Source organism: Macaca mulatta, chromosome 10, assembly GCF_049350105.2.
Source record: "Macaca mulatta isolate MMU2019108-1 chromosome 10, T2T-MMU8v2.0, whole genome shotgun sequence".
NCBI lineage: Eukaryota > Metazoa > Chordata > Mammalia > Primates > Cercopithecidae > Macaca > Macaca mulatta.
This window is the reverse complement of record NC_133415.1, coordinates 22,579,244-22,601,440: the sequence shown is the minus strand read 5'-3', so window position 1 is coordinate 22,601,440 and position 22,197 is coordinate 22,579,244. Positions and strand designations below refer to the sequence as shown.

The 22,197-nt window shown below is 44.0% G+C and overlaps 1 protein-coding gene across 11 annotated transcripts in view; it reads left to right on the top strand.

Annotated features, from left to right (window-relative positions):
• The window catches only part of ZNRF3 (zinc and ring finger 3), a 176,841-nt gene that overhangs the window by 74,590 nt on the left and 80,054 nt on the right, over nt 1-22,197 (top strand). The gene's annotated exons all lie outside the window — the stretch shown is intronic.

Sequence of the window (22,197 nt, the reverse complement as noted above, 5' to 3'; positions counted from 1 at the left end):
ACCTACTTGGGAGGCCAAGGTGGGACAATCATGTGAACCCAGGAGGTCCGGGCTACAGTGAACCAGGTTCACATCACTGCACTCTGGCATAGATAACAGAGTGTGAGACCTTGTCTCAAAAGAAAACCACATCAGTAAGCCATCTTCTCGTTTGCCTCACTAACATCCTGTTGAGGTGTCCCACAAACCAAACAGGATGTGGGGGTGCGGAGGATTATCCCCTCTAGGAGCAAGTTGCCCCATCTGGTTGAGGGAGAGGTGGTTCTGTCACCACTAGAGCATGTTGAGTGCTGCAGAGATGGCTGGCGACAGGGATGTCTGGCCTGGCAGATGTCGCCTTCAAGGAGGGAGTGTGCTCATTGCAGGCTGCTTTCTGGGATGAGAGTAGGCTAGTAATGCGATGCCTGGGGCCTTCCCTGATATAGAAGGCACTGGACAGGCATGTAATACGGATAAGGTAGAGAGGGTAATGGATAGTGTTTTAGATTTTCTGAATGGCCTTTTTCTCCATTTCCTGTTTTTTTTTTTTTTTTTTTTTAAAAGCTGCATCCTTTTGCATTGAATGAAATCCCATCAAGGGCATCTCCTAACTCTTCTTCCCTTCTCTTGGCCAGGGCTGGTGTTTTTTGTGTGTTTGTGACTGACAATGCAGAATGGAGAATTTGGAGAAGGTAGTTTTGCCTTTTTTCCTACAGGAAGAGGGACTTGTCTACAAATAAAGGGGTCTGCCTTTCAGTCCTTTGAAGCCACCTGGTCTGACAAAGACAGTCTCCCTGTCCCTTTTTGAACCTTAAGCTGAGCAAAAAATTACTTAGTTGCTGAAAGCGGGTCAGTGTAGAGGACTTCCTGCACTCCTGCTTTGACTTCATCTGCAAGAGAGCTGAGAAATGAGTGAGGCATTTCTGCTTCTTGAGACTTCTCTTGGTGTGGCAGGGCATCCTGTTGAGGAGGGACTCCATTGCCTCGTGCCCCTGGTATAAACAGCCCCAGAGGGCTTTGGAATCAGCCTGGGTCAATTCTGGAGGAAAATAAGGCCTAATAAGCATGCCTCTTTTCCCAAAATGTAGCCACAGGGGTCTAAGCAGCTGATTGTGGGGTCCAGGGCCACCAGGAGTCTTGGCTGGTCCAGCGTATCTTGATTTGTTAGGAGGGGGATTTGAATTCAGTCTAGAGAAGATAACGTGCCTATTGTGCAGAATGCAGACCTTTTTGTTCGAGGCTGTGTGCATTTGGAAGTAGAATGACAAAGCAGTGTAGATTTACACAGAGCATCTTTGAGTCTGTTACAACCCTAAGTTTTATGGTTTTGAGCCAGGAAAGTACTTTTCACATTCTGTCTTTGCAGTCCTGAGATTTTACTGTGGTGGCACTGGTTATGAGATAAGACTCACAGTTACAAAATTCCAAGCTGAGGATTATCATCTAGAACCACTCCATAGTTGGATCCTTGGGCTCACTCTTCACTCTGTCACTCACAGCACCTGTCACAATGCATGTATGTTACCCAGAGGGTGCCCAGTAAATTTATTGAACAAGTTTCTAAACTTCCAGATTGCTTTCTGATTGGACAATAATGACTGTTCTTTTTTTTTTTTTTTTTTTTTTTTTTTTGAGACGGAGTCTCGCCCTGACGCCCAGGCTGGAGTGCAATGGCACGATCTCGGCAAACTGCAACCTCTGCCTCCCAGGTTCAATCAATTCTCCTACCCCAGCCGCCCAAGTAGCTGGGATTACAGGTGCGCACCACCATGCCCAGCTAATTTTTTGTATCGTTAGTAGAGACGGGGTTTCCCCATGTTGGCCAGTCTGGTCTCAAACTCCTGGCCTCGTGATCCGCCTGCCTTGGCCTCCCAAAGTGCTGTGGTTACAGGCGTGAGCCACCGCGCCTGGCCAATGTCAGTTCTTTTTGAGACCTTGACCATTACACTGAATCCATTACATTGAAGTTTCTTGAGACCACATGATTGGGGCGGGAAATAAATGTTGTGTGCAGTTTTGGATTTGGAGAACTTTGTGGGAGTGAAGAGTCAAGAAGGATGCTTTTAAAAGCATAACTCTTCTATTTTTTTTTTTTTTTTTGAGACGGAGTCTCGCTCTGCCGCCCAGGCTGGAGTGCAGTGGCCGGATCTCAGCTCACTGCAGGCTCCGCCTCCCGGGTTCACGCAATTCTCCTGCCTCAGCCTCCCCAGTAGCTGGGACTACAGGCGCCCGCCACCTCGCCCGGCTAGTTTTTTTTGTATTTTTTAGTAGAGACGGGGTTTCACCGTGTCAGCCAGGATGGTCTCGATCTCCTGACCTCGTGATCCGCCCGCCTCGGCCTCCCAAAGTGCTGGGATTACAGGCTTGAGCCACCGCGCCCGGCCAACTCTTCTATTTTTTAATAACAGCTGACGTTGCAATTCATGGGAACAATGAATTTTGTCTTTTCTGAAACTTAGTAACCACTTGGTCTGTCAACAATTATTTGAGTAGTCTACTGGGCAGGCAATAAAGCAGTGATCAATAGATTTGGAGATGGATAAAACAGTTGGTTTTCTCTCACTCCCCTCCTTTAGGGAGGGAAAGGTATATATGAGACAGTGATTAAGAGCATTAAATGAGGGAGGCAGGCGGTGTCAGAGTGCCTTGTTTGAACATGGGTCCAGCTGACTGTGTGTTTCTTTGAGTATATGACCTCCTGAGTCCAGGTTCCTTATCATCCCATGGGGCAGTAATCACTTTCCTGCCCACCTTACCGGGAGGAAGTGGATGTGACCTGAATTATGAGTTGTAAAGACAACACTGGAAATGATTGCCACTGATAGAGAAAGGGTGTAAGAGTGGCCCTTTTGGAGTGCAGAGGACACCAGGAGCCTCAGGCTCATGACTGGCCTCATTTGGTTCTCCTCCCCTCCTTGTGTACCAATCACCCAAGGAAGGTGATTCATTAGACTTCATTAGACATACTTCCCAGTTCAGTTTCTCTCTTAGCTCAGAGTAAACAAGTGACTCTCTGTTCAGAACTGAATGAATTGCATCTGGTACTTTTAGTCCTTGCATCTTACAGCAAAGATTAAATGGTACTCTGGAGGTTTGGCAAGATGAGACTCACTTCATCACCAGAGAAGAATGGAGTCACTTGGGAGGGAGCACCCGTTCTGGTATGAAATTTCTCCTGATCACAAGTGCTTGTGAAAATTAACCTTTTGCATACTCTCATCCTTCTCAAGGAAAGGCTGAATTGCTTCTCAAGTTTGGTCCTGCAACCTTGGGTGAGAATTCTGGTTTTGTTGCAAAGCTAGAGCTCAGAAACAAGAAAGTACAAGTCCATTTTTCTTGGAGGAAGAGGGCAGGCAGCTCAGCTTACATGAGCATCTGATCCAGCAGTCCATAGCTCCCTGTGTGGGAAGTGTCCCCTTAGCTGTGGAACCCAGGTAGGTAGGTGAACACCTCACCTCATGACTGCCACACCTTATGACTGCCCATTAGCTGCTGCGTCCCCTCTCCTCCTTCTCTTTTCTTCTCTCTTTCTGGAGGAATAGTCTAGTTTGGGTTGGAGATGAACCTCTGGCCTGGGAAGATCTCTTTCAAATAAGATTATGCCCATCTGTGGCTTAAGAAGTTACTCATTCACCAAGACACATGCTTGTGTCTAGAAGTAATACCATCATGTTACCACAATAATATTAAGTAGAGCATATATAACTGCCATTTTTGTAAATAAAATCAGGAAACTGTAGCCATTTCATATGGTAATTCCCAGTAACTCTTGAGAATCTGAGTTGTGATTTCTGTCATGTAGACAAGTATGATGGACCGAATATTCATTTAATTTCCCTACCAAATTCATGTGTTGAAGCCCTAACCCCCACAGTGATGGTATTTGGAGATGGGGTCTATGGGAGGCAGTTAGGGTTAGATGAGGTCAAGAGGGTCGGACCTTCACGATGGTCTTAGTGCCCTTATAAGAAGGGACACCAGGGAGCTTGCTTTCTTTTTCTCCCCTTTATGCACAAAGAAGAGGTCATGTGAGCATGCAGGGAAATGGTGGCCACCGCAAGCCAAGAGAAGAGGCCTCAGAGTGAAACCTGCCTCAGTGGCACCTTGATCTTGGACTTCCCAGCTCCAGAACTGTGAGAAAATAAGTTTCTGTTGTTTAAGCCTCCCAGTCTAGGGTACTTTGTTATGATAGCCTGAGCAGACTAAGATACTTAGTTCAGATAGAAAGTGAGAAGCTAATTTGAGTATGTTCTTTATCTGTTCTTGGCCTGTTTTCTTTGGTCTAGGCAAGTCATTTTCAAGGTGTTCTGTGAAGTTCATCTTCATCAGAATCACCTGGGAAGCATGTTAAAAAACCAGAGTCTGGGTCCCAACCCCAGAGATTCTGATGAGGGTTATATGTGTGGCTGGGCTGTGCATTTTTCGTTTGTTTATGTTTTTTCTTTGAGGTAAACTTTACATGTAGTGAAATACACAAATCCTAAGTGTACTGTCTCATGGGTTTTTAACAAATGAGTTGCTTTGTGAAACCCAACCCCTGTCAAGATAGAGAACAACATGACCATCAGCCCAGAAAGTTCCCTGGTGTCCCTTCCCAATCAGTCCCCACTGGGGACCTTCAGTGGCATCCCAGAGCTGTTTATTATGGTGGCAGTGGCTAGAGAGCTACTGTTAATTAATTTGAGCAACAGTGCAGCTGAGAAATTTGATCTAGCAGGGGGCGTCTGGGACTGCCATCCTGAATTCAAGGTTCTCAAATCCTGTAGCTCTTGGGTCATATTGATAGGAGCTATATTTTTTAAAAGGGATAGTTGGGCAACTGGTTAGAAGGAAATGGCAATGAGTTCATCTTTGGGCCTATTTTGAAATTGGGTTGTTTCCAGTTCTGAGTGGGGAGGTTGCATTGTTGTTCTGAGTCTCAGATTGGAGCCCATTACCTGCCAGGCTCCTGCTCATTCTTACCTCCTCTTGGAGGAATCCCAAACAATTCTAATTCCACTAGTAGGGTTTCCCAGCCGGTCACTTTTCCCTAGCTGTTCCCAGTTGTTCTAAGTGTAGAAGCTACATCATCCTTGGCTTCTGCCTAGTGGCTCACTTAACTGCATCATCTCACTTTATCATGTTGCTGTTTATCTTTTGTAACATAAAGTTTTATTATTTGACATACTATCTCAGTCTGTTCCTTTTGCTGTAATAAAATACCTGAAACTGGGTGATTTATAAAATAAATTTATTTCTCACAGTTGGGGAGGCTGGGAAGTCCAAGATCAAGGCGCCAACAGATTTGGTTTCTGCTGAAGGCTCACTTTCTGCTTCCAAGATGGCACCTTGTTGCTGTGTCCTCATGTGGCAGAAGATGGAAGGGCAAAAGGGTCAACTCTTCTTCAAAACCTTTTATAAGGGCACTAATCTGTTCATGAGAGAAGAGCCCACATGTTCTAATCACCTCCCAAGACCCCTCACCTCTTAATACCATCACTTTGTGGGTTAAGTTCCAATGTGCATTTTGGAGGGCCATATACATTCAAACCATAGCATATGCATTATCTCATTTAATCCAGAGCTAATGGTTGACATCCCATCCCACTGGGACAAGAACACATGTTATAGTTGAGCTTAAAGTGTCAAAATATGGAAGGTATTCAGAGGGAACAGTGATAGTGAGCTGGAGAGTTCTGGAAAGATCATGTGGCAGCAATGGGGCTGGAGCTGGACCATGAAGAATGAATGGGGCAGAGGATGGGCAGGCAGGAGAATGGGGGATAAAGACCTCCTAGGCGAATTTAGTATGGCATCTTGGTTTTATTAAATAAGTAGCATTTGATACTCTTTAGTCTACTTTACCTTTTCCTTCCAACAACTCTGTGAATTAGATGGGGCAGATGGTTAAATTCTATTTACTGTTGAGAAATTGAGGTCCAGAGAGAAAAAAAATGCTTTACCCAAGACACAGAGTGAAATTAATGGCAGCCTGAGCTTCTCACCCTTGCTGTTTGAGTTTCTCCATGTCACCTGACCACCCACTGGTATCTGACCGCAAAAGACCTTCCTTGCTGACTTCCTGTGGTATTTTATTTTGTTTTGCACAGCATGGTGCTGCTGTTAAAAACTAAGTCTTTTAAAAACATTTCCTCAGTAACATCAAACACATGTCTTTATCTTCTTGATTCAAGCTGGTCCTGACTTTAATTTGATGTCTTTGGGATATCTTGAGGAGATTAGGGTAAGAATACGTGTGGACTTTCATTCTTGAGAATATAGGAAAGTATTATATTTCAGAGTCCGAGGTTAACACAGTGGTCACCAGCCTAATGTGGCTATTTAAATTTGAGTTAATTAAGTAAAACTTAAAATTCAGTTCCTGGTTTGCATTTACCACATCCCAACTGCTCAGTAGCAACATGTGGCTTGCAGCTCCTACATTGCCGGTAGAGAAATAGAACATCGCCATTATTGCAGAATGTTGTGTTGGACAGCACTAGTCTAAAGCTGCTGTCTCAACTAAGTGACTTCTCTGTAACCTCTGACTCTCTGTAACTTCTAACTTCTCTGTAACCTTCGACCTTACAAGGTAGGCTTGGAGTGCAGAGGAGTGCAATGAAGTTGTCTGTGATACTGATGCTTATCTCAGGCCATACTGTAATGTTCTCTGGGTCATCTCTCCAAAAGACACAAGAAGTCACTTGTTTTTCACAGAGAGAGAACCTCTGATTCTAGCTATTATACTGCCTCTTGTAGAGGTGCTACAGACAGGCCATGATAGGATCTGGAGCCAGTGTGTTATCATTTCTTTCATAGTTATAGATGGAGTGCTCCATGTGTCATTAGTCATTTACAGTGTTGTGTGTGTTAGCCTCAGTGTCTACCCATGAGGATATATGCCTGTATTTTGGAGAGGGATGCAGGGGAGGACAGCTGCAGCTCTATCTGAAGGAATGAGCTGCCATATTGATGCCTCCATCCTTAAGAATGTTCTCTGTTGTGGTTGCTGGTCTCTGGCTGACATTTGGTATGTACATTCTTTGAGTCTGCAAGAATAAAAGGCTCAGTGCAGTGTTATAAGCAGGGGTCTGCTCTTAGTTCAAATGCGTTGAGGGAAGCCGTTTTATGCACAGTGACTTGTACCCTGAACATCCTTTTGGAAAGATGAAGCAAAGAGGGTTATTGTGTGATTTCATCATATACATGGCCTGAATGGATGGTAAGACTGTTGAATGGAAGGTTGGGTAGATTAGAGTGTGCTGCCAAAGGCAAAAGGGCTCTGGCCAGGGGCCCAATACTACTGTGAACAGGATGCAAATGATGGTGGCCTCACAGGAGATACACTGAAAGGGGAGTAGTTGGGTGGGACTGGAGCTAACCCCATTTGAGGTCCCCAAGACCATGTAATGAAGCAGGAAACCCAACACACAGAGTGCATGAAAGCAGGACACAGTGATGATTCCTGAATGGGCAGAGGGCCCCAGAGAGGGAGACAGTGACTTGGGTTCTTTAAGGGCTCACAGGCTATACCCACAGGCTACAGATTCACCTCATTCCATCCCCTTCTCTGTAATTGCCCTGGTGAGTTTCCAAATGAAGGGAAAGAGCCAATAGCCCTTTAGGAAGAGATGCACTAGATGAAAATCACCTGATTAAAATATTGCTGTTAATCGCGGGAGAGTGGGGTAGGGAGGGAAAAAAACCACAGGCTCAAGCGTTAAAAGCAATAAATTATATGTTAGGCTTTGCCACCCAGTATGACCTTGGGCAAGTCGCATAAGGGCCCCATTCCCTCTGATCCTGGAGCAGGGGGAATGCCTGCCACCTGCCTACCTCATGGGGGTTTTGGGAGGATTAATAAGATAATGTCTGAGCTGTGCTTTGGGCTCCTTGGAGACAGCCACTGTATATCAGGAATTATTAGCACAAGCCAGGACAGTTTCTTGCCCATTCTTTACCTCATTAAGCTACCTATGCCTGATTACATCTGCCTGTAAAAGTTCCTGCTCAAAGAAGAGTGGACTGGGAAGGTCATAACCCAGCCTGGATCTCTCCTGGTAGGTTTCATTAAAGCCACTCCCTAAACCCACACTTCTCAGCAACAGGGCACCTTGAAAGCTTAGCGCAGTGCCCCCATCTAATGCCAGAGATGGACAGTTAAAAAGAAAAGAATAAAAGATCCTATGGACTTTTTGCACTTCTGTGCTTTGTGTTACCACTACCAACCCACCCGCATTCTAGCACACCTAGGGGAGTGACTGCCAGATTGCAGGGGATGAGGGACAAGCTCCAGGAGCCTTTAGCTACTCAGTTTTAGACTGAAACCAGGTGGCTCTAAGTTCACATACCAAGAAACCTATATTTATTGTGTTTCTAAGTGAGGGCAAGTCCATGTTGTATGAATGTGTATTATGTATAAAAGACACAAAGTAGCCAGGTGCGGTGGCTCACGCCTGTAATCCCAGCACTTTGGGAGGCCGAGGCAGGCGAATCACGAGGTCAAGAGATCGAGACCATCCTGGCTAACATGGTGAAACCCTGTCTCTACTAAAAATACAAAAAGTAGCTGGGCATGGTGGCGGGCGCCTGTCGTCTCAGCTACTCGGGAGGCTGAGGCAGGAGAATGGCATGAACCCAGGAGGCGGAGCTTGCAGTGAGCAGAGATCGCACCATTGCACTCCAGCCTGGGTGACAGAGCGAGACTCCGTCTCAAAAAAAAAAAAAAAAAAAAAAAAAAGAAAAGACAAAGTATATTCAGTGTGGGTCTCTATCCTCAAAGGTCTTCATCCAGGTGGATAAATTTGACATTTATTCCTAGAAAGCTCACTAGCCTTGATATAGACCAGGGGGAGAAGTCAGATTAGGGGATGGAAGCACTTCAGGTCAAAGGGTTCAGAGGCCAAGCCTGGGCCAGGGGCAGAGGGGTGAGGGGAACAACTCAGCTACAACATCCTCAAGTGTATCCAGAGGCCATGCAGACAGAGGCTTGAACCGCAGTTCACAGGAGACTTTCAGGTGCCTGTGATCTTCCTGGAATAGGAGAGGACAGGATTCAAGGCCTTCTCCCACCCACCACCTATCTCCTGGGAGCCTGCCATGAGACGGTGTCTCATTACCTCCCAGGTTCTGATGAGGATGAACTTCTGTACTCCAGCCCCCTCAGAATAGAGTTGCAGAAGGTAAAGCTGCTTAACTACAGTGGACCCCTCAGCAACAGGGCATCCCACAACTCATGCTGCAGTCATCTGGCCCCTTCTGTTCCAAGGTCATAATTTTTTGGTATGAAGGACAAAGCCATGGAGAGCTAGCACCTTTGGCTACTCTTTATTTTGCTGTCTATGTAAGTAATAAACTGCCTGAATCCAAAAGTGGCTTGTGATACCTTTACCAGCCGAATTAGTAAGGCTGTGGCCTTGCCTTGTCTCGTATGCTTGATAAGAGGGTGTGGTCAACTCTCACCTTGACTGCGCCAAAGCTTTAGGCCAGAAGGATAGAGCTGGTTCCCAGGGCCTGTCAAAAGAGAAGGGAGCAGGACTGAGGGCAACCAGCAAAGCTTTAGACCCATGCAGACCAGTGCCACCTGGCTCAGCCATCCTAGCACAGCTGGAATTCTTTCCATCTTTGTTTCATCAGCCACACACAAGGACATTAATACTGACATCATAAGGTTGTTGTTAAGATCGGAGATAATGTATGTTATACTTCCATAGCAGTCCCAGACACAACTGCTAAAACAGAAAATAACAGCCACTAACATTTACTATGTGCTTGCCTCGTTCCAGGCACTGTTCTGCTAGTTTTATAGGCTAACTCATCTGACCCTTACAACTACCTTTGAAGTAGATATTCTTGTTTTATGTAGATGAGGAAGCCAAGACAAAGAAGTTCAGAAATTTGCTCAAGGTCACACACAAGTTAGTGGCAGAGCTGGGATTTAAACCCAGGCAGCCTATGAGCCTACTACTAATTCGGCTGGTAAAGGTATCACAAGCCACTTTTGGATTCAGGCAGTTTATTACTTACATAGACAGCAAAAGAAACAGTAGCCAAAGGTGCCAGCTCCCCATGGCTTTGTCCTTCATACCAAAAAATTACCTGCCTCAGTGGACATCAGCGATATTCCCGCACTTTGCTGCTAAAAAGAAAGTAACATTTTATCCAGTCTAAGTTCTGAGAAGAGTTCTGGTCTCCTATATCTTCGTATCAGGTTGAGCCTGAGTAGAAGGAAACAACAAGACAGAAGGGCTGGCAGGGATCTAAATAGAGAGGACTCTAAAAGTGATGAGTGATCTGGTTTGCAGGTGGTAGAGTATGTACTTGGTTTGTAGTTAAGGAGAAGGACAAACTTCAAAAGCTGTCTTATAAGTCAAAGGCCCCAATTTAGGAATACGCAAGTGTCGGTAATACATTTAGCCAAATGCTGGACAAGGTAAGGTAGATGTGACAATGGACATGAAAATGCCAAATACAGAATGGTGGTCACATTTTGTAGGAAGAGAGAGAGAAATACTGTTTTTCAGGCTAGTATTTGATGTATTGTTACTGTTTTGTATCTCAACCGCTTGATTTCTTGAAAAAGTATAAACTTGATGACTTTACTGCATAATAAATCCACCCATTGCACCCACATTGCAAGCAAACACCATAAATTGGTGCTCTTCCTACTACATCTCCTGTCTACTTTCAGATAGCTTTCCTAAAGCCCTGACTGGCAAAAGCCTAATTCTGCCCTCTGCAAAGATCTCAAGTCCTTGTCTCACTAAAGGGGAAAAACATTAAAAATGAAATGTTTGAGGCCGGGCGCGGTGGCTCAAGCCTGTAATCCCAGCACTTTGGGAGGCCGAGACGGGCGGATCACGAGGTCAGAAGATCGAGACCATCCTGGTTAACACGGTGAAACCTCGTCTCTACTAAAAAAAATACAAAAAACTAGCCGGGCGAGGTGGCGGGCGCCTGTAGTCCCAGCTACTCGGGAGGCTGAGGCAGGAGAATGACGTAAACCCGGGAGGCGGAGCTTGCAGTGAGCTGAGATCCGGCCACTGCACTCCAGCCTGGGCGGCAGAGCGAGACTCCGTCTCAAAAAAAAAAAAAAAAAAAATGAAATGTTTGAAACTCAACAGAGTGAACAGAATGAAAACTACTGCCTATAGTCGTGTGTCGCATAATGACGTTTCAGTCAACAACAGACTGCATATACAACAGTGGTTCCGTAAAGATTGTAATGGAACTGAAAAATTTCTATTACTCAGTATTTACTATATATTTTTATGTTAGAGTGTACTCTTCTACTTATTAAAAAAGAAGTTGGGGGCCGGGCGCGGTGGCTCAAGCCTGTAATCCTAGCACTTTGGGAAGCCGAGGCGGGCAGATCACGAGGTCAGGAGATCGAGAGCATCCTAGCTAATAGGGTGAAACCCCGTCTCTACTAAAAATACAAAAAAATTAGCTGGGCGTGGTGGCGGGCGCCTGTAGTCCCACCTACTTGGGAGGTTGAGGCAGGGGAACGGCGTGAACCCGGGAGGCGGAGCTTGCAGTGAGCTGAGATCTGGCCACTGCACTCCAGCCTGGGAGACACAGGGTCTTAAAAAAAAAAAAAAAAAAAAAAAGCTCCATGTGTGTTACTGTAACTAAAGACCTTCCAGTGGGACAAGATATGGACATGGAAGACAGTGACATTGATGATCCTGACCTTGTGTAGGCCTAGGCTAATATGTATGTCTTAATTTTTAACAAAAAAAGTTTAAAAACAACAAAAAAAAGTTTTAATAGAAAAAAGCTTATGAAATAAGGATATAAAGAAAAAATATTTTTGTACAGCTGTACAATGTGTTTCTTATTAGAGAGTTATTACAAAAGTCAAAAGTTAAAAAAATTAAAAAGTTTATAAAGTAAAAAAGTTACAGTAAGTTAAGGTTAATTTATTATTGAAGAAAGGAAAGCATTTTTTATAAATTTAGTGCAGCCTAAGTTATAGGCATATAGTTTTAAAAATCTTTTTTTTTTTTTTTTTTTTTGAGATGGAGTCTTGCTCTGTTGCCCAGGCTGGAGTGCAATGGCGTAATCTCGGCTCACTGCAACTTCTGCCTCCTGGGTTCAAGTGATTCTCCTGCCTCAGCCTCCTGAGTAGCTGGGATTACAGGTGCCTGCCACCATGCCCATCTAATTTTTTTGTATGTTTAGTAGAGATGGGGTTTCACCATGTTGGCGAGGTGGTCTCGAACTCCTAACCTCAGGTGATCCACCCACCTCAGCCTCCCTAAGTGCTGGGATTGCAGGTGTGAGCCACTGCACCCAGCCTAAAAATCTTTTATCCCATATTTTTACTGTACCTTTTCTATGTTTAGATATGTTTAAATACACAGATACTTACCATGGTGTTACAGTTGCCTTCAGTACAGTAACATGCTGTACCAGTTTGTAGCCTAAGAGTCATAGGCTATATACTGTACAGCCTAGGTATGTAGTAGGCTATTGCATCCAGGTTTGTGTCACCACAGTCTATGATGTTTGCACAGTGACAGAATCGCCTAATATTTCTCAGAACATGACCCCGTCATGAGGTGACACATAACTATTTAGATTAAGGCTTTCGGTGAAGTAGAACCATAGACAGAAAAGAAAAGACTACCTTTGAATTGTTATTCCTTCACAGATCATCTGTCTTCTCTGTTAGTTTTGGAAACTTGTTTTATCCCTGTATTGGGTTATTTCACTGTGACATATCTAGGGGTGAATTTATGGATTTAATACATCCAGTTGAGGCTGGGTGTGGTGGCTCATGCTTATAATCCCAGAATTTTGGGAGGCTGAGGTGGGTGGATCACTTGAGCCCAGGAGCTCAAGACTAGCCTAGGCAACATAGTGAAACCCCATCTCTACAAAAAAGACGAAAATTAGCCAAGCATGGTGACACACACTTGTAGTCCCAACTACTCAGGCGGCTGAGGCAGGAGGATTGCTTGAGCCTGGCGGGGGGGTTGAGGCTGCAGTGAGCTGAGATCATGCCGCCACTGCACTCCAGCCTAGGTGACAGAGTAAGACCCTGTCTCAAAAAAAAAAAAAAAAAAAAAAGGAAAAGAAGAAAAGAAAAAACGTAACTATATAACAAGTGGAGCAAAGCACTCTGTTTTTGAAAACTTATGTCTTACTTCACTTCTGGAAAGTTCGCAACCTTCATCTTTCTGAATAGGGTTGGTCTGCCACCACTCCAACACGCTTCCCCTGGATACCTATCAAAGCTGTGTTAGAGGCTTAGGTCTGCTCTCTGTGTCACTAACTACTATTTTTATTCTTCCTCTACTGCAACCTGGGTGACTTCCTCAGCATGTCTCTCAGTTCACTAATCCTATCTCCATCTTTGTCCAGTTTGGATTATCATTTAAAATTTAAATTTCAATGTCTGTTTTTTATTTCTAGCATGTATGCATTATTCTTTTTTAAAAATATTCATGTACTAATATTTCCTTTCTGCCTGTTGTGTTTTATATTTCCTTATTCTTTCTTACAGCTATAATTCCTTTTTTCATCTCTCATAGTTCCTAAAACATACACTTAAAAGTCATTGTCAGGCTGAGTACAGTGGCTCACGCCTGCAATCCCAGCACTTTGGGAGGCCGAGGCGGGTAGATCACCTGAGGTTAGGAGTTCAAGACCAGTCTCGCCAACATGGTGAAACCCTGTCTCTAGTAAAAATACAAAATTAGCCGAGCATGGTGGCACATGCCTGTAATCCCAGCTACTTGGGAGGCTGAGCCAGGAGAATTGCTTGAACCCAGGAGGCGGAGGTTGCCGTGAGCTGAGATCGTGCCATTGCACTCTAGCCTGGGCGACAAGAGTGAAACTCTGTCTCAAAAAAAATAAATAAAATAAAAATCATTGTCAGACTGCCCTACTTTAATCTCAAATAAATTAGCCCCCCGGTGTCGATTTTGTTGGCTGTCTTCTTGAGTTAGTTTTCCTTTGGTATTTTGGAAATTGGGTTTGCACACTCATGGAGTCAGAGTTAGTTTGGAGGAAGTGGTCTTCTCTGTACCATCCCTCTCCCAACAGCTTTGTGGTTACTTCTCCAAGGACCTCTAAGCCTATAATAGGTCTCATAGTGACATATCAGGACCCCCAGGACATAGAGACACAGATAAACTTCAATCTTCATACCTCCAGGTGGCCTTGGCCCACATGCGGGCTGTAGATTGTGCCTGCTTCTTCGTAACATCCTAGGCTTCACTGTGAGCTGTAATTGTCAGATGTTTTCAGTCTCCTTTCATAGTTGGGGCAGTCTAGCCCAAACCTTGGTTTTAAGTAAGGACAGTGGCTCTCATCCCACCCCACTTGGGCTACTTTTAGTTCCCAGTCCACCAGAATAGAGCTCCTAGCACCACCACCTACTTTCAGACTCAAAGCACAGCAGGACTGTGGCTTCAACATTCATCTTTGCTTTATTCTGTTCTGTTCTTTCCCCGCCGCCCCCCCGCCCCCGCCCATAGATAATGTTTATCTTGTTTTTAAGCATAGTTTACACCTTTCATTTTCTTTTTGTATTTGATGTTTGGAATGGAGGGGAGGGAAACTGAATCAAAAATAAACTTATACACTGAGCTGAAGGTGGTATGTAAAGGAGATAAGGATAGAGTCAAGCCTAGTAGGGGTAGATTATACCAGGCAGAGGGAATAAGAACAAGTGCAAAAACCCTATGGTAGGCAGGTCTGGCATGTGGGAGGAACAACAGGGAGGCCAGTGTGGCTGGAACAGGATGAACAAGAAAGAGACTGGCAGAAGAGAGGGGTGAAAGGTCATGGCAGGTCAGACATAGGGTTTTCCAGGGCTTCATAAGTCAGCTAGGAAGCCAGTGGTAACTTGCAGAGTAGTAACATGGCATGACTTATATTTTAAAAGGATTGCACTGGCTGCTGTATTTGAGAAAAGACTGGGGAAGGGGCAGTGTCAGGCAGTGGAAGAGTTGAAAGAGAGCAGTTAGGAGCTCTGGCAGTAACCCAGAGGAGAAGTCAAGCGGGCTTGGAACAGGGTAGAAACAGGGGAGGTGGTGGAAAGTGGTTGGGTTCTGAATAGGTTTTGTAGGTAGAGTCAGCAGAATTTGCTGAAGGATTGGATGTGGGTAGGGGAGAAAGGAGTCAAGGATGACTCCAATAAGTGAAATGCCATTATTTGAGAAGAGGAAAATGACAGAATAGGTTTGTTTTGGAGGAAGCTCAGTTTTAAATAATGAAATGAAAATTAGCCCTTCTTACCTGACTACAAAGATATAATTACTGTAAGACTCAAAAGAAGACTGAAGACTGTTATTCAGAATATAGAAATAACTCTGAAAATTCAGTAAGTACACAACTCAATTAAAAGCAGGTAAAAGATTTGAATAGAGACTTTACAAAGAAGAGATAGGGGTGGCAAATAAACACATGAAAAGTTGCTCAACAACATTAGGCATCAGTAAATGCAAAATAAAACACAATGAGATACTGCTGCATGCCACTAGAATGGCTAAAATTAAAAGGCTGATAATAAAAAGTGTCAGTGAGGAAGTGGAACATGGGAACTCTCATACATTGCTTTTGGTAATCCAAAATGGCACAGTTCCTCTGGAAAAGTTTGGAATTTCTTATAAAACTCAACATACACCTACCATGTGACCCAGACATTCCACTCCTAGGTATTTACATAAGAGAAATAAAAACACTTGTCTACACAAACCTACTCAAATATCCATAGCAGCTTTATTTGTAATAGTGAAAAAGTGGAAACAATCCAATGTCCATCAACAAATGAGTGAATGAAAAGTGGTTCGCCCATACAGTGGACCACTACTCTGCAATAAGCAGCAAAACACTGATACATGGATGAACCTCAAGAACATGATGCTGAATCAAAGGACCCAGGGTTCTTCCCTTCCCCCCAAAAAAGAGTACATAATACATCATGTTTCCATTTATGTGGAATTCCGGAAAATATAAACTAACTTATATAGTAACATAAATCAGATCAGTGATAGTCTGGGTATAGGGTGGAAGAAGAAATGGACCATCAGGGAACAAGAAACTTTCAGGGGTGATGAAATGTTCTGTATCTTGATAGTGGTAGTGGTTTCACAGATGTCTGTACCTGTCAAAACTTACTACACATTGTTATCAGTAAATGATTAGTTTATTGCATATAAATACCTCAATTAAGTCTGTGTTTGTTTTTTTTGGGTGTGGTGGCACAAGCCTATAGTCCCTGCAAGTTGGGAGGCTAAGGTGGAAGGACTGCTTGAGCCCAGGAATTTGAGGCTGCACTATGATGGTGCCACTGTACCCCAGTCTGCACAATAGAGCAAGACCCTGTCTCTAAAAAAATATATTTTTTAAATTGCTGAATTCAGGCTATGAACAATGACAGCATTCTTTTTTTTTTTTTTTGAGACGGAGTCTCACGCTGTTGCCCAGGCTGGAGTGCAGTGGCGCAATCTCGGCTCACTGCAAGCTCCGCCTCCCGGGTTCCCGCCATTCTCCTGCCTCAGCCTCCTGAGTAGCTGGGACTACAGGCGCCCGCCACCGCGCCCGGCTAATTTTTTTTTGTATTTTTAGTAGAGACGGGGTTTCACTGTGGTCTCGATCTCCTGACCTTGTGATCCGCCCGCCTCGGCCTCCCAAAGTGCTGGGATTACAGGCTTGAGCCACCGTGCCCGGCCAATGACAGCATTCTTAAAAGAGAGTCAAGTCTACCATGGAGCTCTATGACCCAACCAAAAGTGGCAATAATTCCAGTGCTGACCACTTGATTATCACCAGCAGCCTGTTATGTAGATGGGCTTTTAGTTCGTAAACAGATGACTTGGTGAAGAAAAAAGGGAACTTTACTCTTCTGATTCAGGTCTGGCTCAGAACCAGGCCATGAAACACCCAAGGACCTAAGACACAATGCCCTTTTAAGACTGCTAGCATGAAAGTGGTTCTTTTCCATGCCTCATAAGCCCTAATCGTGGTAGAATAAAGACTGACATCCCACAGGATGTAAGACATGTGTTTATAAAGGACATTGACTTGTGCCATCTCACTCAGGTGGGGCTGGCACCATTCCTATTTTACAGATGAGGAAACAGCCTTGGGGAAATAAAGTAATTGCCTGGAATAGTGGAGCTCAGCTGCATTCTTTTTAAAAATTAAATAAGAAATTTTTAAGAGATGGTCTCTCTCTCTCTCTCTCTGTCATTTAGGCAGGAGTGCAGTGGCACCATGATAGGTCACCTGTCACCTTGAACTCCTGGGCACAAGCAATCCTCCCACCTCAGCCTCCCGAGCAGCTGGGATTACAGGTTTACACCACCACACCTGCCTAAGTTTTTGTATTTTTTGTAGAGACAGGGTTTCTCCATGTTGCTGAGGCTGGTCTCAAACTGGCTTCAAGTGATCCCCTTGCCTCGGCCTCCCAAAGTGCTGGGATTATAGGGATGAGCCACTGTGCCCAGCCTGTTCTTTTCGTCATGTGACTCCACTGGTGATAGAGTCTTGCCCCACTATGTTTTTCCCTTTCTCCCCATTTACCCTTTATTTGCATAATTCTTTAATAACAGCTTTATTGAGATATAATCCACATACCATATAATTCACCTATATAAAGTGTATAATTCAGTGGCTTTTAGTATATTCAGAGTTGTACAACCATCACCACAATCTATTTTAGAACATTTAAATCACCTCAGAAAGAAACCCTGTACCTTTTAGCTCTTACTCCGCTGTCTTCCCATTCTTCTACCTCCCCAGTGCTAGGCAACCACTAATCGACTGTCGCTGTCCTATTCTGGGCTTTCATGTAATAGAATCATATAAGATGTGGACTTTTGTGACTAGCTTCTTTTACTCAGCATGTTCTCAAGATTTATCCCTGTTGTAGCATGTACCAGTACTCCGTTCATTTTTGTGGCCAAATAATACTCCATGGTGCGGGTTAACCACACTTGATGTTTCCATTCATCGGCTGATGGACATTCACATTGTTTCCACTCTTTGGTCATTATGAATAGTGCTGCTATGAACATTCATGTACAAGTTTCTGTGGCCATGTTTTCTTTTCTCTTCGGTATATACTTAGGAGTGGAATTGCTGGGTGTCATATGGTCACTCTATGTTTAAGCCTTTGAGGAACTGCCAGACTGTTTTCCAAGGTGGCTGCTCCATTCTGCATTGCCATCAGCGGTGTTTGAGGGTTCTAATTACTCCACATTGTAGCCAACACTTGGTATGACATGATATCTCATTATGGTTTTGATTTGCATTTCCTTGATGGCTAATGATGTTGAGCATCTTTTAATGTGCTTGTTGACATTTGCATATCTCTTGGAGAAATATGTATTCAGATCCTATGCCCATTTTTAATTGAATAGTTTGTCTTTTTATTATTGAGTTGTAAAAGTTCACATACATTTTCTTCTGTGGGTTTTATACTTTTAAATTATTTATTTATTTATTTTTTAGAGACAAGGCCTTGCTGTCTCCAGGCTGGAGCGCAGTGGAGCCATCATGGCTTAATGCAGCCTCAAACTTGTGGGCTCAATCCTCCTGCCTCAGCCTCCCAAGTAGCCATGATTACAGGCATGTACCACCACACCTGGCTGATTTTTTAAATGTTTTGTAGAGACGGAATCTTGCTATGTTACTTAGGCTGGTCTCAAACTCCTGGGCTCATATAATCCTCCTACCTTGGCCTCCGAAAGTGCTGGGATTACAGGCATGAGCCACAGTGCATGGCCTTTTTTACACTTTCTTGATGGTGTCTTTTACAGCACAAAAGTTTTTAATTTTGATGTTCATTTTGTCTATTTTTTCTTTGGTTGCCTATGCTTTTGGTGTAATATCATTGCTCTACTTTTTGCATGCCAGGTACACGGGCCTCTTTTTATCTGATCCTCAGAAATATAAGCAGGATGGGCAGGATCAGGACTGCCCTTCAGATAAGGTTACGTGACTCTTCTAAGGTCACACAGAAGAGGCAGTACTGGGATCCACCGTGGGCCAGTGCAGCTCAAAGCTCTTGTTCATCATAGCACACCACAGCATAGCACAGCATCATCAGGGAGTGGAGAATAAGAGGTTCTGCCTTAGGCCCTTCACTAAAGTGCCCCCTCTTAACACTGTGTTGAGAATCCCCTTCTCAGAATGGTTACTTGGCAAATGTTGAATTATTTCTTCCATTTTGTTTCTATGTTTTTCCAGTGAAAGAAATTTTTTTAAAAAAGGAATGAACTTAAAATCTTGATTGGAAGGTAATGAACCTGCCTCTCAAGGGCCTGCCTTCCTTTGCATTCAGACAACTACTCAAGGTTACAACAAACCAATACATCCATTGGTCCCTTGTAAGAAATTCCCCAAATATCAGGAAACATTGTGGGAAAGGAATGCATCTCTTTTTTTGTTTTTTTGTTTTTTGTTTTTTTTCAGACGGAGTCTCGCTTTGTCACCCAGGCTGGAGTACAGTGGTGCAATCTCAGCTCACTGCAAGCTCCACCTCCTGGGTTCACGCCATTCTCCTGCCTCAGCCTCCCGAGTAGCTGGGACTACAGGCACCTGCCATCATACCTGGCTAATTTTGTTTTTGTATTTTTAGTAGAGATGGAGTTTCACCGTGTTAGCCAGGATGGTCTCGATCTCCTGACCTCGTGATCCGCCCGCCTCGGCCTCCCAAAGTGCTGGGATTACAGGCGTGAGCCACCGTGCCTGGCTGGAATGCATCTCTTTGACAATGCATGTTACTACTTAATACTGCCATTTGTTATACATAGAGCCAATTTATGGAAAAAAAGCCCTGGTTAGCTTCAAATTTTGGTCACCTGTCCTGTCAGCAGATGCATATACATTTTATAATTGTTTTCAAACTCCTGATTAAACAACATTACACTAAAGAAGGGCTCAGCTCTTAATCACTGTTCCTTGCCTGGCGTCCAGCCACAAGGTCAGTGCTTAGCAAATGTTGGTTTGAATGAGTAGTAGAATCCAAAAAAGAAAAAATCTCCTACTATTCTTACTCTCCAGTCCATTAACTTTGTAAATTCTTTGTTTCCTTTTAGTTTTCATCTAGATACAGATGTGATTTTTATTTATTTTTATTTTTTTGAGAGAGGCTGTCCAGGCTGGAGCGCAATGGCCAGATCATAGCTCACTGCAGCCTCAACCCTCCAGGCTCAAGCAATCCTCCCACCTTGGCCTCTCGATTATCAAGGACCGGACCACAGGGGCATGCCACCTAATTTTTTAATTTTTGTAGAGACGGGGGTCTCACCGTGTTGCCCAGGTTAGTCTCAAACTCCTGGGCTCAAGTAATCCTCCCACCTTGGCCTCCCAAAGTGCTGAGATTACAGGCAGATATGATTTTTAAATCTGTACATTAACTTCTCTGAAAATTTTGTACATACTTCTAATACTATATTATCTTCATTATTATCTTACTGTGGTGACATTACATCCCATAAATTATGCACATTGTTTTTATTACATAGTCTTTGGGGGAACTTTTTTTTCCCTAAGTTTTCACAGTTTAGAGGAGGTCTACTTAAAGATTTCATCATATAAAGTAACTACTTTGGCTGGGTGCAGTGGCTCACGCCTGTAATCCTAGCATTTTGGGAGTCCGAGGCGGGCAGATCATGAGGTTAAGAGTTCAAGACCAGGCCGGGCGCGGTGGCTCAAGCCTGTAATCCCAGCACTTTGGGAGGCCGAGATGGGCGGATCACGAGGTCAGGAGATCGAGACCATCCTGGCTAACACGGTGAAACCCCGTCTCTACTAAGAAATACAAAAAAAAAATAGCCGGGCGAGGTGGCAGCGCCTGTAGTCCCAGCTACTCGGGAGGCTGAGGCCGGAGAATGGCGTGAACCCGGGAGGCGGAGCTTGCAGTGAGCTGAGATCCGGCCACTGCACTCCAGCCTGGGCTACAGAGCGAGACTCCGTCTCAAAAAAAAAAAAAAAAAAAAAAAAAAAAAGAGTTCAAGACCAGCCTTGCCAACGTGATGAAACCTCGTCTCTACTAAAAGTACAAAAATTAGCCAGGCGTGGTGGCGGGTGCCTGTAATCCCAGCTCCTTGGGAGGCTAAGGCAGGAGAATCGCTTGAATCTGGGAGGCAGAGGTTGCAGTGAGCTGAGATCATACGACTGCACTCTACCCTGGGCAACAGAGCAAGCCTCTGTTTCAAGAAAAAAAAAATTACTACTTTGAGGTTATTTCCTCAGGGTTTGTTTGAAAAATGAAATTGTTGGGGGAAGGACATACAGAGCTTGGGCATTGTCTCATTGCCAGACCGCTTCCCCCCAAATCAAGCCAATTTGCAGCATGGCCAGAATGTGTTTGCCCAAGTGGGGTTTAGTAGCTGGTTTACTTGACTGATTTTGCCGTTGTATTCATCACCAATAAGGTGGATGATGATTCTGTTTTCTTACTATAAATTAGTTGCATGTGTCCCTTAACTCTCAATCATTTCTTTCCTTGCAGTGTATCTTTGTTCTGTACCTGCTCATATGGAGAAGTTTAAAAAATACGTTTGTACTTTCTGCCCCACTTTGTCACTATCTGGTTCACTAATTGTCCTAAAGGAATTGACTTAGCTCATGTTGCTTCATCATTTATAAAAATATAAATGAGGCAGAGGTTGCAGTAAGTGAAGATCATGCCACTGCACTCCAGCATGGGCAACAGAGCAGTACCCTGTCTCAAAAAATAAATAGGCTGGGTGTAGTGGCTTATACCTGTAATCCCAGCACGTTGGGAGGCGGAGGTGGGTGGGTTACTTGAGTTGGATCCAGGAGTTTGAGACCAGCCTGGACAACATAGTGAGACCCTGTCTCTACTAAAAATACAAAAATTAGCTGGGCATGGTGGTGCATGCCTGTAATCCCAACTACCTGGGGGACTGAGAGATTGCGCCTCTACACGCCAGCCTGGGTGACAAAGTGAGACCCTGTCTCAATAAAAAATAAATTAATATAGCTTTGGAATTTTTTTCACTTATTTTTCTAGTTTCAGTTCAGCATCATGTAGTTTGAATGATTTGTTGTTTTATAGTATTGTATTTCATCTTAATTTAGTAACTCTTTGATGTGTTTAAGCACCTAATCCTTTTCGTAATAAGCACGATCAAGTGTCCTTTATAAGTTGCCTTGCAATTTGAAGTAAAACTATGTCAGTGAATTTCTATGTAGAGAACAATACTTGTCATCTGGTAGGCACATGGGTCTCTTTGAGTCACTTCAAGAATG